The 19,431-nt window shown below is 42.8% G+C and overlaps 1 long non-coding RNA gene across 1 annotated transcript in view; it reads right to left on the bottom strand.

Moving 5' to 3' along the window:
- Positions 1-9,271: 9,271 nt before the first annotated feature.
- The window catches only part of LOC144610437 (uncharacterized), a 96,911-nt gene continuing 86,751 nt past the window's right edge, over positions 9,272-19,431 (bottom strand). The window contains exons 2-4 of the long non-coding RNA XR_013549421.1: positions 18,064-18,113; positions 14,729-14,816; positions 9,272-9,446 (exon numbers count right to left, since the gene is read on the bottom strand). This is a non-coding gene — a long non-coding RNA (uncharacterized LOC144610437). The remainder of the gene's footprint in view (positions 9,447-14,728; positions 14,817-18,063; positions 18,114-19,431) is intronic.

Genomic DNA, 19,431 nt, shown 5'->3' with positions numbered 1-19,431 from the left:
ATTTATTTTGCTGAGGAAAATATTTTTTGTCTGTTATCAGCAACCTTCAACCACTTCACTTAATATGGTTTGAATTTATTTTCCCATAGACTTTACCAGAGAAATAAATGGAATTGGTTGTTATATTTAGTAGGAGTTGAAGCAAACCATGCATAATAAAGACTGGTGTTAGTGTTGCATGTTGTAATTCATCCATTTTACATTAGCAAGCTAATAATTTTGTTTCAATGGTTGATAAAGGGATGCACACAGGTATTTTCATTGCAACACAGGATGGTGCATCCGTGGTGTCTGATTCATTAATTTGGTCCTCTTCATACAGCGCAATCATGGTCTCATTTTGACGTGGAATATTCAGGAAATAAGGATTAGTCTGAACACTGCTATTAGCAAACATAATCATATTATGGGACACAATAAGAGAGGATTCATAAAAATTTGAGGACACCTCTCTGGCAGAAATATACTAACTCAAAGTGTTACGAATTGCCTGCCCTGCCATTCAATAAAATCATGGTTGATCCGACTGAAACCCATTCCTGTCTTTACTTGGTGAACTCTAACCTGTTTGTTTATCAATGTTCTATCTGTCACTGCTGGGAAAATATACACATTGCTTCCGCAGCCTTTTGAGGAAGAGAATTGTAAAGATTCATGACCCTCTGAGGGAAAATAAATTCACCTTAACCCTGTCTTGAACGAGTGACCCCTTAATTTTAACAAGTGACCCCCAGTTCAAGATTTTCCCACAGGAGGAACCATCCCCCCCAACCCCATCTGCCAGGGCCCCTCTGGATCTTAAATGTTTTAATGAAATTGTCTCATGTTCTTCCAAACTTTGGCTGATACAAGCACTCATTAGGCAAACCTCAAATATTAGATGTCAGTTTTGTAATCTTCTCTGACTGCATTCAAAACATTAACATCTTTCCTTAAATAAGGAGACCGATTCCAGACACAACTCTCCATCAATGCTTTGTGTATTCAATCCCCCTTGTATTCAGTTAGCTTTTATTAATTACTAGCTGTACACGTACACTGGCCTTTGGTGAATCCTGCAGAAGGACGTTCAGGTCCCTCTGCATCTCTGAGCTCTGCAAACTTTCGCATTTAATTAGTGTGCCTCTTTTTTTATTTTTCATCCCAATTGACACCTTTACGTTTTCTCATTCTATACTCCATTTGTCAGATCTTTGACCACTCACTTAACCTGTCTGTATCCCTTTGAGGCCCCCCTTACATCCTCATCACAACTTAGTTTCCTAACTATCTTTCCATCATTGATAAATTAGGAATGATATCCTTACTGCCTTGGTCATGCAGCACAAACACTAGTCCCTCAGCCTACCATGGAAGGAAGCAGAGGGTGATGGTAGAAGGATGTTTTCAGACTGGAGGCCTGTGAAGAGTGGTGTGCCTCAGGGATCGATACAGGGACCATTGCCGTTTGTAATTTATATCAGCAATTTGGATGAGAATGCACGTCATGATTAGTAAGTTTGCAGATGACACTAAAATGGGTGATGTCATGGATAGTGAGGATGGTTAATGCTAATAAATGTGAGGCATTGCATTTTGAAAAGTAAAACCAGGGCAGGACATTCAAATGAATGATAGGGCCCTAGGAAGTGTTGTAGAGCAGGGGAACTAGGAGAATGGGTACATAGTTCCCTGAAATGGCAGGTAGATAGGTTGGTCAAGAGGCTTTTGGTACATTGGCCTTCATCAATCAAGGTATTGAGCATAAACATCGGGTCATTATGTTACAGTTGTACAAGATGCTGGTGAGGTTACACATGGAGTACTGTGATTTACTGGGATGTTGCCAGGATTTCAGGATCTGAGTTATAGGAAAGGTTGGACAAGCCAGGACTTATTCTCTGGAGCACTGGAGGCTGAGGGATGATCTATAGAGATGTATAAATTCATGAAGGCTATAGGTAGGGTGAACACCCTATCTTTTGCCCAGGTTAGGGGAATCAAAATCAAGAGGACATATGTTTAAGGTGAGAGGGGCAAGATACGAACCAGAGGGGCAACTTTTTCACTCAGGTGTTGGGTATATGGAATGAGTTGTCAGGGGAGGTAGTTGATTTAGGTATTACGACAGCATTTCAAAGACACTTAGACAGGTACATGGATAGGAAAGATTTAAGGATATGGACCAAATTCAGGCAAATGCAACAAGATTAAATGGGGCATTTTGGTCAACATGGATGAGTTGGGTCAAGGGTCAGTATGACTTTATGACTCTATGTCTGTGTGGAATCGGGCAACCAGAACTGCACACAATACTCTAAATATGGCTCAAATAGTCGTAAGAAAATAGCTCTTACAGAATCTAGTGCGGGACTTGAGGCTTTCGTACCTCCTGCCATAGAAACATAGAAACATAGAAAATAGGTGCAGGAGTAGGCCATTCGGCCCTTCGAGCCTGCACCGCCATTCAATATGATCATGGCTGATCATTCAGCTCAGTAGCCTGTACCTGCCTTCTCTCCATACCCCCTGATCCCTTTAGCAAAAAGGGCCACATCTAACTCCCTCTTAAATATAGCCAATGAACTGGCCTCAACTACCTTCTGTGGCAGAGAATTCCACAGACTCACCACTCTCTGTGTGAAGAAATGTTTTCTCATCTCGGTCCTAAAAGACTTCCCCCTTATCCTTAAGCTGTGACCCCTGGTTCTGGACTCCCCCAACATCGGGAACAATCTTCCCGCATCTAGCCTCTCCAACCCCTTAAGAATTTTATGTTTCTATAAGATCCCCCCTCAGCCTTCTAAATTCCAGCGAGTACAAGCCCAGTCTATCCAGTCTTTCCTCATATGAAAGTCCCGCCATCCCAGGGATCAATCTGGTGAACCTTCTCTGTACTCCCTCTAAGGCAAGAACGTCTTTCCTCAGGTTAGGAGACCAAAACTGCACACAATACTCCAGGTGCGGTCTCACCAAGGCCCTGTACAACTGCAGCAGAACCTCCCTGCTCCTAAACTCAAATCCTCTTGCTATGAATGCCAACATACCATTCGCTTTCTTCACTGCCTGCTGCACCTGCATGCTTGCTTTCAATGACTGGTGCACCATGACACCCAGGTCACGTTGCATCTCCCCTTCTCCCAATCGGTCACCATTCAGGTAATACTCTGCTTTCCTGTTCTTGCCGCAAAAGTGGATAACCTCACATTTATCCACATTATATTGCATCTGCCATGCATTTGCCCACTCGCCTAATCTATCCAAGTCACTCTGCAGCCTCCTAGCATCCTCCTCGCAGCTAACACTGCCACCCAGCTTCGTGTCATCCGCTAACTTAGAGATGTTGCATTCAATTCCCTCGTCCAAATCATTAATATACACTGTAAATAACTGGGGTCCCAGCACTGAGCCTTGCGGTACCCCACTAGTCACTGCCTGCCATTCCGAAAAAGACCCGTTTATTCCTACTCTTTGCTTCCTGTCCGCCAACCAATTTTCTATCCACCTCAACACTGAACCCTCAATACCGTGTGCTTTAAGTTTGTACACCAATCTCCTATGTGGGACCTTGTCGAAGGCCTTCTGAAAGTCCAGATATAACACATCGACTGGTTCTCCCTTATCCACTCTACTAGTTACATCCTCGAAAAATTCTATAAGATTCGTCAGACATGATTTGCCTTTGGTAAATCCATGCTGACTTTGTCCGATGATTTCACCACTTTCCAAATGTAATGCTATCACATCTTTAATAACTGACTCTAGCATTTTCCCCACTACCGATGTTAGGCTAACTGGTCTATAATTCCCCGTTTTCTCTCTCCCTCCCTTTTTAAAAAGTGGGATTACATTAGCTACCCTCCAGTCATCAGGAACTACTCCAGAATCTAAAGAGTTTTGAAAAATTATCACTAATGCATCCACTATTTCTGAGGCTACTTCCTTAAGCTACTTCCTACTTCCTACTTCCGGAATCTTGGAATCATCCTTGATCAAACCCTCTCCTTCGACAAACACATCAAACACATCACAAAGACAGCCTTCTTCCACCTCAAAAACATTGCCCGTCTCCGTCCATCCCTCTCCTCCACAGCTGCAGAAACCCTCATCCACGCCTTCATCACCTCCCGTCTGGACTACTGCAACAGCCTCCTCTATGGCGCACCCTCAAAAATCATCAATAAACTTCAATACATTCAAAACTCCGCTGCCCGTCTACTCACACACACCTCGATCCGTGACCATATCACCCCCGTACTTTATAAACTCCACTGGCTCCCCATCCCCCAGAGAATCCAGTACAAAATCCTCCTCATAACCTACAAAGCCCTCCATAACCTGGCCCCATCCTACCTGACCGACCTCCTCCACAGGCACACTCCCACCTGCACCCTCCGCTCTGTCGCTGCCAATCTCCTATCCCCCCACATCCGGACCAAACTCAGATCCTGGGGGGACAGGGCTTTCTCCATCGCTGCTCCTACCCTATGGAACTCACTACCCCAAACCGTTAGAGACTCCTCCACACTCACCACATTCAAAACATCGCTGAAGTCTCACCTGTTCAGTACTGCCTTCAACCACTGAAGGTCACCTCACCTTCTGTCTCCTTTCTCTGTTCATTTATTTATTTACTTATTTATCTATTTATTCATTTCCCTATGTTCTCAAAATCTCTGTAAAGCGTCTTTGAGTATATGAAAAGCGCTATATAAATAAAATGCATTATTATTATTATTATTATTATTAAGCACTCTGGGATGCAGCCTATCTGGCCCTGGGGATTTATCTGCCTTTAATCCATTTAATTTACCTAACACCACTTCCCGACTAACCTGGATTTCCCTCAGTTCCTCCATCTCTTTAGACCCCCGGTCCCCCGCTATTTCCGGCAGACGGTTTATGTCTTCCTTAGTGAAGACAGAACCAAAGTATTTGTTCAATTGGTCTGCCATCTCCTTGTTCCCTATGATCAATTCACCTGTTTCCGACTGCAAGGGACCTACATTTGCCTTAACTAATCTTTTTCTCTTGACATATGATAATAGCATGAAGAAGGCGTGGCGTGGATGGTGGGATCCTTGATGATCGATGCAGCCTTCTTCTGGTGTAGATGCTCTCCATGGTGGTGAGGGCTGAGTCTATGTTGGACCAAACTGAGTCTGTGGATGAGAAGGGCGAGATGCGGCCTCTGATGTTCCTGTGTGTTGTGATTGCTGTACCAGGCCATGATGCAACCAATCAGGATACTTTCTACAATGGATCTGTGGAAGTTTGTTTGAGTATTCAGAGACATGCTGAAGCTCTCTAAACAGTTAATCTATTAATTAAATATGATTGATTACATTTATGTGCTGGGTCCAGGGAAGGGCATCCGAGATGGAATATGAAGCTGCTTTAGACTTTGATACAGCACATAAACTGTCCCTATGGCCCACCAAGACCATGCCAACCAGTGATTACCCCATACAATAACACTATCCTGCATACTAGGGATAATTTTACAATTTTAGTGAAGCCAATTAACTTACAAACCTACACATGTTTGGAGTGTGGGAGGGAACTGGAGGACCCGGAGAAAACCAACGCGGTCACAGGGAGAACGTGCAAACTCTATACAGCCAGCACCCGTAGAGATTGAGATTGAGATTGAACCACAGTCTCGGGCGCCTTCAGGCAGCAGCTCTACCACTGTGCTGTCCCGCTAATTTTCTTCACAGCCAACCCACCAATGGAAATGTGGCCCCCTGACTTCCCCATTCTGAAGCCGACGATCACTTCCTTCTTTTGTTGACGTTGAGTGAGAGAGTGTTGTTGCGACACCACTCAACCAGGTGTCCTATCTCTCTCCTGTACCTTGACCCACCACCACCTGGGATTCGGCCAACAGCAGTGATATTGTCAACAAATTTGCGGATGGCATTGGAGCCACACTTAGCCACACTGTCATGATGTCAAAAGAGTAGAGCAAGGGGCGAAGCACACATCCCTGAGTTGTAACTGTGTTGATGCTCTGTGAGGAGGAGATGTTGTTACCGATCTACACTGGCTGAGGTCTGCTGATGAGGAAGGCAAGGATCAGTTCCAAAGGGAGTTTCAGAAGCCCAGGTCTTGGAGCTTGGTGATAAGTTTGGACGGAATAAATATGTTGAACGCTGAGCTGTAGTTGATGAATTACAGCATGATATACGTATGAATGTGTTTCCTTTTATTCAGATAGTCCAGAACAGAGTGGAGAGCCAGTGAAATAGCATCTGCTTTTGACAAATTTGCAATTGGCAAATTGGAGCAGATCCAGGTCATTCCTGAGGCAGGAGATGATTGCACCACAATCAATCCCTCAAAGCACTTCATTATGGTGGATGTATCTGCCATATGGTCGCTATTGAGGCAGGTCACTCTGCTCATCTTGGGTACAGTAGTTGTCCTTTTGAAGCAGGTGGGAACCTCAGACTATTGAAGTGAGTTTGAAGATGTCCATGAATACACCAGTTGGTCTGCACATGTCTTTAGTACAAGTCGGGGAAGACGCTTTGCATGGATTCACCCTCTTGAAGAATGCTTTGATGTCAGCCTGTGTGACTGAGATCACAGAGTTGATCAGGGGCTGTGAGACTCTTGCAGGTGTGTCATTGTTATTGCTTTCAAAGCATGCATGAAAGGCATTGAGATAACGTAGCACATGAATCGTTGCCAGTTATGCTATTTGGTTTTGCCCTGAAGGAATTGATAGCGTGCAAGCCCTGCCATAGCTGTTGATCATCCATCAGTGACTACAACATAGTTTGCAATTGGTTCCTCACATTTGTGACGGCCTTTGAGAGCTCATACCTGGGCTTCTTGTATTATTCCGGATCGCCAGTGCTACAGTAAATACTACAAATCTCGCCTTCAGCAGATTATATATCTCATTGTGCATCCAGGGCTTCTGGTTGGGGAAGTCTCAGAATGTTTTGTAGGTACACACTCATCCACAGATATATATATATATATATATATATATATATATATATATATATATATATATATATATATATAAGATCCTATGGGGGCATGATAGGGTAGATATTTTCACTACTGGGGGAATCTTAAAAAAGGGTCCTGGTTTCAAGATAAAGAACCCATCATTTAAAACTGATGTGGAAATCTCGCAGAGGTTAGTGATTCTCTGGAATATTCTGCCCCAGTAGAGGCAGGCTCATTAGAAGTGGATCCATTTTTTAAAGATTATTGAGGACTTTTGGAATTTGATGCAGAAGAGGAGATGAAACTTGGGGCAGATCAGCCATGATCACATTGAATGATGCGCAGGATCAATGAGCCTGGTGGTCTACTCACTAAAGTTATGCTCCATGGGCACAAAAAGCTGGAGTAACCCAGCGGGTCAGGCAGCATCTCTGGAGAAAAGGAATAGGTGACGTTTCAGGTCGAGACCCTTCTTCAGACCTTCTTTAGTTACTCCAGCTCGGTTTAAACCAGCATCTGCAGTTCCTCCCTACACATTATCTCTAAACCTTTCCTATCAATGTGTCTTTTAAATGTGGTGATTGTACTTGCCGCAACTACCTCCTCTTGCAGCATGTTCCATATATCCACTACATTTCTTTCCTCTCTCACCTTAAACCTATGTCCTCTAATTCTTGATTTCCTATCCAGGAAAAAAGACTCTGTGTTCACCCTATCTATTCCCCTCATGATTTTATATGCCTCTATTTCTGTCTCCACTAACATTTCACTCATTCTACCCTGTTTCTTATGTTCGGTCCAATCTTCTGATCCACTACCTGTCTTTGTGCAATTATAAGCTTTTTCATTAAGCCTGATACAAACTCCAGGTTTTTTTAGCTAATCATGGATGATGGATCTTTCCCTTGAATTTTTCTTTCATGCTGGAATGTACCTAAGCTGCAGATTCTGAAAGATCTGCTTGAACATCTGCCACTGCCACTTGTCTGATTGACTTAACCTAATTTGTCAGTTCATTTTAGCCAGCTCTGCCTCCTTAGCTTCCCTTGCTTAAGTATAAATACAAGTCCTGTACCTAATCTTCTTTCTCTCAAATCGAATGTAAAATTCAATCATACAATGTTCACTGTCACCTAGGGATGCATTATCTACGAGGCCATTAATTAATCCTATCTTGTTGTACAATAACAAGTGTAATATTGCTTTCTGTCTTTTCTAAGTCTAAGATGCTTTTCTAATAAATTAACCCAAAAACACAATGAACCCCTCAGACAGGCTGTATAGCTTTAAAAATGACATGAGTCAATTCTGAATCAAATCGGACTCTGGTAAGCTGCATGGATTTTGTTGCCACTGCAGATTGGTCATGGCTGGAGAGTGCACCATGCAAGCTCTACCAAATTTAAACTCGGAGCCCAACCAAAGCGGAGTCCCCCAAAGGTAAGTGTTTCTTTTTGTGGGATGGACAGCAGTTCCACATAAAGAAACGCAATTCAGGAATGTGCTGCAGTGTGATTTGATTCCTCCCCTATCATATCCACAGTCCTCACTAATTCTGGGCTCAGGTGCTGGAACACTCCCATTATTGTTTGCACCCCCTGCCCCCAGCTGCCTTGCTGCTTGTTTTCCAGTGGCATCCCAGAAATATCCAAGAATAAGCTTGATGGTGGGTCCTTCTTCAGAGATTTTCTTGAATTATTAAGGGATAGAAGTCCTGGAAAATGTTATTATTGCATGGGACTATTGCTGGTCAGAGGTCATGGTGATCTGAAGGCACTGTTTCTGTGCTATATGACTCTGTGACACTTGGAATATGGGAATGGACCATCTCAATGGCCTGTAAATGTGTTTTAATATATTTGATCATTATTGCCAAACTTGTAGAATAACGTGTAGGAAGGAACTGCAGATAGACACAAAATCCTGGAGTAACTCAACGGCTCAGGCAGCATCTCTGGAGAGAAGGAATGGGTGCTGTTTCGGGTCGAGGCCTTTCTTATAGAATAGCACCGTTGGATCTGATGCACTGCGCGGTTAAGTGTGCATGTTTAGCTGACAATCATTTGCGAGTTTAATTAAAATACATGACTATTTGTAAGGTGGAGGTAAGAAGACCGATTGCTCTACATGGCATTACATGTTAAGGCACACCACTTTGCAAGTAAGTGCTGTTGTACAATAGATTATGTAAGAAGGCAATAATTATTTAGGCAATTGTCAGGGTGATTTATAGTTTTAATAATCCCAGAGGTAATGTAGACTGTTGAAGCAAGGTAGTACACAAGCAATCCGTGTATTTCATGCTTTGTGATAGGGTTTCTGTACCAAGACTGCAATTGCCAGTGTGTTTCTGGTTGAAACTGTTAGTGGGATAATCACCAGTGTCTATCAGAACAACATCACTATTTATTTGCATATTAACTTCGGTCATAATGAAAAAATACAGCTAAAAAAGGACACATTTCCATTTCTGTTAGTTTGACTCCAAGTTTAATCTTCTGCTGCGGGAACAAATAAAATAGAATTATTAATCCATCATTTGTTTACTATGGTAGTTTGTCATTGATTTATTATCATTCTTAATTTTAGGCATTAAATGAATGTAACTCCTTGCAGAGTTGTGGATGCAAAGTGCATCAAATATTAATCTCTGTTAAGTACAGAGATGTATTTAACAGTAATTGGATAACAAAATCAACGTCGTTCCATTCCTTCCCACTGCTTCCCTCATCATTAAAAGATTCAATATAAACGAATTGTAACAATGCCATCAATTTATTTTATCTGCCACTGTCATTTTTATTTTACAGAAAAGCATTTTCCAGAAAGTCAGATATCATCTTGAAAAATTGTGGCTGTAAGTAAATTTGATAAATTGTGCTTAGATAGTAAAATGCCCTACACCACAAAGTCAGTGCATTTCAGCCACACATAAATATATATTGCAGTGGTCTGCAATTTCGTCTTTTGAGAAAATGCACTGCCCATGCCCAAAACATTGGTTCTGAGTCATCCCCACAATAGAAAACGTTTTTGCCCATTTTCCACCTGTCAACTTCATGATTAATGGAGCGTTTCAATGTGGCGGTGACAGTGACAGCCATGGTGAAGCTCTTGTTTGCACTCCTCACGATTCTCCAGCTGCTAAATAAACCACTTAGCTAGCAGCAAGGGCCAATTCTTGCAAAATTGTTGCTGCGTTTAGCAAAATGCAAAGAAAATCCTGCAAGAATAATTTGTTTGAATTGGATGACTGCACAGGACGGTATGTTCCCAGCAGGTGAATGAATCCTTCACTTGGGCCCTGCCATCTGACCTCTGTTTATTAGTTCAATCTCACTCTCAACCTTCAACTCAAACACATAATCTGAAGAGATGAGAATCGTCCAGAAATTAAGTGGCTGAATTGGGCTATGGCTGATTCAAGTATTATTTGGGAGGTCAGGTTGCAGTTCTATAAGATGCTGGTGAGGAAAGAAGTTGTCAAGCTGCAAAGGGTGCAGGGAAGATTTACGAGGATGTTCCAGGACTCCAGGGCCTGATCCATGGGGAGAGGTTGAGCAGGTTAGGACTCTATGCCTCATAGCACAGGAGGATGAGAGGTGATCTTATAGAGGTGTACAAAATCATGAGTGGAATAGATCGAGTAAACGCAGAGTCTCTTGTCCAACGTTGGGGAATTGAGAACTGGAGGAGATAGGTTTAAGGTGAGGGGGGAAAGATTTAATAGGACCTGAGGGATAATACAGAGGGTGGCGGGTGTATGGAATGACCTGCTAGAGGAGGTAGTTAAGACTGGTACTATAGCAACATTTAAGAAACATGTGGAGAGGCACATGGATAGGACAGGATTTAGAGGGATATGGGCCAAACACAGGCAGGTGGGACTAGAGTCGATGGAACATGTTGGTCAGTGAGGGCAAATTAGGTCCAAGGGCCTGTTTCCACGTTGGTTTGTATCTATCACTGCAAATGGGAGAGGCCTTTCAGGAGTTTAGAGAGCACAGGGAATGCTTAAAGAGAAATTAAGGGGGGAAAGAGAGTCCTCAAAATTAAGGCAATTCCCAAGGTATTTTTTTGTTACGGGCAAGAGTACATGGGCAAGGTCTTAAATTAATACTTTTCATCTAATATGCACTGAGGAAAAAGACATCGCAAATGGAGATTTTAGTTGGGACAGTGGAATTCTGGAAACGAGTCTTGAATTTGCTTGGCCAAGGAGTAGAGCCTGGCAGTGTGTTTAGGATTGAAGATTAGGGCGAAGAGCAGGGACAATTACACTGGGAGCAGCAGAGACACAATGCAGATGGGGGCAGGCCAGCAGCAGTCATTAGCTTTATTAATGTGGGGTAGGAAAAAGCATTCCTCTGAACTAATTACTGACTTCTAGGTGTTAGGCAATCAATAGGACTGATTTCCCTAAGACCAATCAATAAAAGTAATCATGCCTCAGATCTTATCAGCCTTGTAAAGGAGACCACAAGCAGGGATCAGGGCCCATATTTAAAGAGCTTGGGGGTCTGGTGCTAGAGTTAGTCAAGAGGAAAGGATATTCACTTGTTCTTACCCAATGTGGTGAATGAGTACTGGCACACATCTGCAAATGTCTGTGTTTGATCTCAGACCAAGCACGTTGATTGCCATTGCAATGGGAAATTGTCCAGGAGCACCACCTAGCATGGGCAGTTCCTTGACCAGAAATGGGTGCCACGGGTTTACTCTGCTTAATTGATGACACAAAGTATACTACAGCACCTAACAGGTTCTCTGCTTTCTCTGGCCTTGAGCAGAGACATATTCATGATTCCTATTAGATACTCTGAGGCTATAGTCACCTCTTGCAGCCTAACAAATACTCGAGATCACTGTGCTCAGCCATTTCTGGTCTCTTGCACATCCAGAATTTTTGGCACTGTATCAATCAAAGCCTCGGCCCTTAAAACTACAGGTGAGGAGGGTTTTCGATAGGCAGATAGTTGGACAAAGGCTACAACAAAGGTGTGAGACCAAAGGATAGAAGAGACACAAATGGTGAAGCCAGAGGAAGTAATGTGGGTGGGAAGGGGAGGGGATATGTAGGTTTGTCGCTAGATGGGGCATAGAGGAGACCTGGGAGGGGAAAGAAAGTGGGGGGTGGGGGGGGGGGGGGTTAAGTTATCTAGAATTGAAGAATTCAATGTTGATACCATTGAGCTGTAAGCTATTCAAGCGGAATACCAGGTGCTCTTTCCCACTCTGGCAATGGAGGGTGCCCAGGACGGAAAAGTCCGTGTGGGAAGAACCTCTCCTTCCCCCACCCATCCCCTCCCTCTCCCCCTCTCCATCTCCCCTGTGCCCCCCCTGGGCCCACACCTATTTCTCCCCTCCCTCTCACCTTCCTTCCTCTAGCGTCACAATATGCAACTCTTCAATCCTTGCGTCTCACTCCTTCTGTCTTTTCATCTTTGGCCTTTGTCCAACCATCTGCCTATCAACCCCCCCCCCCCCCCCCCAACCTGTATCAACCTATTACCTGCCAGGCATTGTCTTTCCCCTCCCCTCTTCCTGCTTTCTTTCCCCACCATACAATCAGAGTGAAGAAGGGTCTCCGACCTGAACCCTATCCATGTTCCCGAACCCTATCCATGTTCTCCAGAGATGGCACCTGACCTGCTGTACTAACTCCAGCACAAGTGTCTTTTTTTTGTAAACCAGCATCTACAGTTGCTAGTTTCTATCATCTCAAGAATACCTTGGTGAGAGAAGTAACTCAAATATGGTGCGCAGCAAAGACGCGTGGTGAGGATGCCAGAGGAATATAATGTTTTCTCATAAAGTAAAGGGAAAATATCTATTCACAAATGCCTGCTGGTTGCCCACTGAATCCAGATCAGAAGTGCATTGAGCTCTGTTAATCTATGCTACATGCTTTCATTACAAACTAAAATGGATTCATCAATAGTGCAAGGTGTGTTCATTTGTACGGTTGGTACTGATCTGAATACTATTTTCTACCTTGCAGAAGTCACATCTTCCTGAGCACAATGCTACTCCATCAGCTTCCTTAATTGATGCGAGTTACATTTATTTTACAATAACATTGTTTATATTGAAGAAGTCAATATCTATCCCCCTGAGTCGTGCAGTAACCATGTCATTGTCAACGATCTATCCCAAGGGTCCTTAGGATTGTAAGCTGCTGTGAAGATTGAGCTGAGCCAAATAGTGTTTACCCTTCACTCTTTTAGATTCCCATAGTGAAAAGCACTGCTTATGAATTCCCACCAGCTGTTATTATTTGGCCTTAAACCAAATTGACATCAAGTCACGTAGATTCCATAAATGAGCATGAGTGAGTGAAGCACAGTGTGGAATTCTGCTGCAAGATGTCCAATATTGTTTCCCTGCACTGATGTGGGAGAGGAGCCCAAAGGTCTGGAGTTGAGGGCACATTTTGTAGGAAAAGTTGGTTTCTCATACATAAATATCAGGGCTGCCAAGTAAAGCAGATAGAGTTGAATCCAGGGCGGAATTTAACTGTTGTAGCCAATAGTTTTAATTTAGGAAACACTGCTTCCAAGTCCAGAGCTCCCTGAAAGTGGCAATTCAAGTAGATAGAGTGATAAAGAAAGCATATGGTATATTATTCCCTTCTTTGGTTGGGGGGATTGAGTTTAAGAGTCAGGAGGTCGTGATGCAGCTTTATAGGACTTTAGTTAGGCCACATTTGGAATATATTGTATGTAGTTCTGGTCGCTTCGTTGTAGGAAGGATGTGCAGGTTTTACAAAGGGTGCAAAGGAGGTTTACCAGAATGTTGTCTGGATTAGGGGGTATTGGCTAAAGGGAGAGGTTGGACAGACTTGGATTGTTTTCTCTGGAAAGCTGAAGGTTGCGGGAAGACCTGATAGAAGTATATAAAGTTATGAGAGGCATAGATAGGGTAGACAGTCAGAACCTTTTTCCCAGGATGACAAAATCAAATACAAGAGGGCATAGCTTTAAGGTGAGAGAGGCAACGTTTAAAGGAGATGTGCAGGGCATTTTGTTTTTCACAGCGGGTTTGTGAGTGCCTGGAATGTGCTGTCAGGATTGGTGGTTGAGGCAAAAAAAATAGGAGCATTCAAGAAGCTTTTGGATCGGCGTATGGATATGCGGGGAATGGAGGAATATGGATTAGTTGCAGGTAGATAAGATGGCTTCGGCATCATGTTTAGCATGGACATTATGGGCTGAAGGGCCTGTCCTTATGCCGTACCAGCCTTTGCTTCATGTACTACATTACGTATCAAAGATAATGATCAGTTTGAAACAATAGAGAACTCCAGTGGATGGATTTATAAGAAAATCTATAAACAAATGATTAGGCCTCCTATGGTCTTTCCCACTTATTTCGTTCTTCCTTCCCTCTCCACTCGTGGAAAGGTTAGGACAGACAACCTGGTCCCAGCCTGCTCATGCAGCTGTTGAACGTGGAGCCTGGTATGTGGGGAATGTGGAACAGGGGATAGCCTGGTTCTCCTGAGAGTGAAGGGGGGAAAAGGTGCAGGAAATGTGAAATGCTTGGTTGAGGGCTCATTCAACTGTGGTGAACTGGAATCCTCTGTTGAGGACGAACAAATATATGTAATGGAGCATGGGAATGAAAAAGCAGGTGCAACAAGGAAGGATAAAATCGAAGAGTGGAACAGTCAGTATACAGAATGGGTTGTGAGGAAGCTGGAATAACAGTGGAAGGTAGCATGTGCTCATGTGAGATGTTCAGGTTGTCACAAAACCATTTTAAAGGACCTTTCTCAACTCACCTGCAGGTTATGCTGAGTTTCCACTCTTCCTGGATCCACTATCCGTTGCCATGAAAACTGGATCATGGAATGGGATTCTTTCATCACACTTATGAAAGGGAAAATGTGTAACTGTCACTTTAAGGCATTTACAAATTCCAATAAAACCAATGGCACAATTAACATCAGACAATACAGTCCGATAAGGTTTCTTCCAACCCCAATTTGAATGCTGTCATTTATCAAATGCTGCAGGACACTGACAATTTCATAATGACATTAGATTTCTTTAAATGTGCACCCATTCACCAATAAGTGCATAACTGTAAAATAATGGAAATGCACTGCATAATTTAGTTTAGTTGGCTCGATTGTAATCATGTTTTGTCTTTCTGTTGACTGGTTAGCATGCAACAAAAGCTTTCTACTGTACCTCGGTACACGTGATAATAAACTGAAACTGAACTGAACTGAACTGAAAGTTTAGTTTAGAGATACGGTGCGGAAACAGGCTCTTCGGCCCTCCAAGTTCGTGCCGACGTCGATCCCCGCATACTAGCACTATCCTACACACACTAGGGACAATTTACAATGTTACCAAGCCAATTAATCTACAAACCCCGACCTCTTTGGAGTGTGGAAGGAAACGGGAGGTCCTGGGAAAAACTGCGAGGAGAATGTACAAACTCCGTACAGATAGCACCCGTGGTTAGGATCGAATCCAAGTCTCTGGCTCTGTCAGGCACCAACTTTACCGCTGTGCTACCATACCGCCCTTGAGAGACAAATGCCACCCCAGGCTTGAGGGTGGAGAGAAGACTGGAAAAACAAAAGATAAGAATGTCCACTAATTTAGCTTGCTGGTGGAGGGGGTTGTGTTAATTTCCCGTTATACAATTTTAATACACAAAAATAGATTTCCCTGCACGATTAACTTGGATGAAAAAAGGAATGTCAACAGAATTACAGAGCATTGCACAAGAGCTTTGTAATCTCTGACTTTTTAAAACTGTCAGCATACACAAAATGGAGAATACAAAAGGACTGATTATAACTGTGGGCAGCCTTTCACTGCCCACCCAATGCCAGTTGTCTGAGACACATGCAAATTTCATTGGCAGGCTGCCCACATGTGTCTACTGGTAACGGCTGCTTCCCCACTTGGAAGAGGGGATTTCTGACAGGACAACCAATCACTTATAGAGAGAAAAGCATTTGTAGTTATATAATGTATAATGTCTGTCCTGTCTTGTGGCTGCCCTAACAGCGTTCGTCCCAGTGGGCTAGACTGTGCAGGTGGTCGACCAGGCAAGGTGGGATTGGGAGACAGGGCGGTGGAGTCCATAGATTTTGCCTGTTAGCTGTGGTGCGCATGTGGAGGCATCTGAACTCGCACTTTGTCGCTGGGTTCACTATTGAATCCATGCCATCCTGTAATGGCCTGACCAGTGGATTGGGATACAATTCCTGTGTGGGTCCTCAGCTTTTATTGCAGCCATGGCTGGCACCTTTTTTAAAAGTGTTATTAATATTTTATGCAGGAAACTTGGCATTCAAAGTGGTGCACAGCAAACTCCCATAAACAGAAAGCTGAAAGTGAACAGATATTTTGTTTTCAGTTTCACTGACTGGGGGACAATTAACATTCCTCCTCTTCTTCTGAATCGTGCAGTGGATTTTTGATGGACTCTTGAGAGTGCAGATGTGACCTTGGTTTCATGTCTCATCCTAAAGAGGGAAACTCAATGCATACCAGTGCTGCTCCTGGCAGGACTCTGTCTTCGCCTGCTCTGTATTTTGTAAAGGGAAAATAATTGATGTTGTACTTTCTCCGACATGGGTAGCTAACAAAATGGCTAAAGAGCTTGTCCATGATGCTCAGGATTTCTTAAAACATTTCAAACATTTCTACTGGGAAACTGTTCAACCATCTATCAGCATCATAGCAAAGCACCGTTGCAAGATTTGATAAATAAATGTTGTTATATTATCCTGTGCCTTTGTAAAATTGCTTTAGAATTATACTCTGCAAATATTTGTATACAAATAGTTTACGTATACGTAAACCTGATTTAGCTATTTTAATTCAAAGGGTTAATATTTACTTTGAAAATAAACCGGCTTCCTGCTGTTTCACTTGTGACTTTAAACCTATAGTTCATACACACTTACACATTTAAAGCAAATGATTATGATTATGTAGTTTTGAAGTTTCCTGAAACTTTATTTTTAACAGCAAAGTTGGAATTAGGTTTAAGATTAAAATAATCTTGAAGCTGTGGGATTGTTCCTCAATGGAGGGTGAGCCAAGGTTCAACAACACAAACAGTATTTGTTTCTCAATGTTATTGTGTTAGATAATAGTTTTCAGATGCAAATGCGATCACAGTGAGAAGGGAGCGAAGCAGAAGGGTTGAAATTATAGGCCAGTTAACCTGGTAAGATTTTAAAATCCATTATAAAGGATGAGGTTTCTGAGTACTTAGAAGCACAGAAGTCAGCATGGTTTTGTGAAAGGGAGATCTTGCCTGACAACCTGTGAGGACCTGTGAATTAATTGAGGAAGTAAATAACAGAATAGACAAAGGAGAGTCAGTGGATGTTTACCTGGATTTTCAGAAGGCCTTTGATAAGGTGCCACACGTGAGGCTGCTAAAGATGTTGAGGACCCGTGGAATCAGAAGGAAGATACTAGCATGGATAGCAGGTTAGCTGGATGGCAGAAGGCAAAGAGTGGGAATAAAGGGGGATTTTCCTGGGTGGCTGCCAGTGACTAGCGGAGTTCCGCAGAGGTCAGTGCTGGGGGCCGCTAATCTTCACGCTGTATATCAATGATTTGGATGAGGGAATTGAAGGCTTTGTGGCCATGTTTGCAGGTGATACAAAGATAGGTGGAGGGGCAGCTAGTGTAGAGAAAGCAGGGACTCTGCAGACAGACTAGGACAGGTTTGGAGAGTGGGCTGAGAAGTGGCAGATGGAATATAGTGTAGCAAAGTGTGGAGTCATGCATTTTGGTAATAGGAATAAAGACGTAGACTATTTCCTAAATGGGGAGAGGATTCAGAAATCGGAGTTGTAAAGGGACTTGCGAGTGCTGGTGCAAGATTTCTAAAAAGTTAATTTGCAAGTCGAATCGATAGAAAGGAAGGCAATTGCAAATGCAAAATGTTCATAATTTTTAACAGCTTTCACTCACACTATATAAGAGGGTTGGACTAAAATTTATTTTCCTAGATTTAACCAAAAAACATGGACAAGAATAAATCGAATCATATCATTTCATTTAGGTTACCTTTAACCAGACACACCAGATGGAAAATGGGTGAAAAATAGTTAAAAGCAATTAAGTTACTGACCTGAAATAAACACAGAAAATTCTGTCAATACTCAACAAGTCTGGTGGTATCTGTGGAGAGAGAATTCAAAATCAATGTTTCAGATCGATTTACATCTAATCAGATTTACAAAAGAAATATTATCAACCGATATTTCATCAAGTATTTAGCAGGTCTCCACAAATGTTGTTTGGAATAGTATTCTCTATGTGCTTTTATTTCAGATTTTCAACATCGAGAGTGCATTATTTACCTGTTGTAACATAACTCTTTCCCTATTGTCTCCAAGATTAACCTGAAGGTAGAAGACCTGACTTTCCCAGACAGGTGAGAGCATCATGCATTAATGCAACCTTGGTACATTAAAATCACAGAGACATTTTGACTGGGACGGAGGCAAGAGATTCAAGATAGCTTTATTTGTCATCCAAAAAAACGATTTTTTAGGACGAAATTCAGTCACCCACAGTCCAACAATAAAAGCATTAAATTAGGCAGATTACACAATAAAGCATTAAAATAGGCAAATTACACAACCCCAAAAACACACAAAAAAAAGAAACATCCATCACAGTGAGTCTCCTCCAGTCCTCTCCTCACTGTGATGGAAGGCCACAATGTCTTTTCCCTTCCCCATCAGATCATTTTGCTAGGCAAGTGACGTTTGGCAGGGGTGCGCAGAGGCCAAATTTTATCATTTGCACGGCAGAAAGAGCAGAAATGCTTTGAACACAGGAAATTGTAGCCTCCCATGTCACGGAGAGAAACATAGGAACATAGAAAATAGGTGCAGGAGTAGGCCATTCGGCCCTTCGAGCCAGCACTGCCATTCAATATGATTATGGCTGATCATCTGTAATCGGTACACCGTTCCTACCTTTTCCCCATATTCCTTGGTTCCTTTGGCCCTAAGAGCTAAATCTAACTCTCTCTTGAAAACATCCAGTGAATTGGCCTTCACTCCCTTCTGTGGCAGAGAATTCTACAGATTCACAGCTCTCTAGGTGAAAACGTTTTTCCTCATCTCAATTCTAAATGGTCTACCCCTTATACTTAAACTGTGACCCCTGGTTCTGGACTCCCCCAACATTGGGAACATTTTTCTTCCATCTGGCCTGTCCAACCCTTTAAGAATTTTACATGTTTCTATAAGATCCCTCTCATCCTAAATTCCAGTGAATACAAGCCCAGCCGACCTGTTCTTTCATCATATATCAGTCCGGCCATTCCGGGAATTAAACTGGTGCACCTGCGCTGCACTCCCTCAATAGCAAGAATATCCTTTCTCAAATTAGGAGACCAGTCATGGTGGCGCAGCAGTGGAGTTGCTGCCTTACGGCGAATGCAGCGCCGGAGACCCGGGTTCGATCCCGACTACGGGTGATGTCT

The sequence above is a fragment of the Rhinoraja longicauda genome, chromosome 2 (assembly GCF_053455715.1).
Source record: "Rhinoraja longicauda isolate Sanriku21f chromosome 2, sRhiLon1.1, whole genome shotgun sequence".
Taxonomy (NCBI): Eukaryota; Metazoa; Chordata; class Chondrichthyes; order Rajiformes; family Arhynchobatidae; genus Rhinoraja; species Rhinoraja longicauda.
Note: the sequence above shows the minus strand (reverse complement) of the source record. Positions and strands in the feature narration are given on the sequence as shown.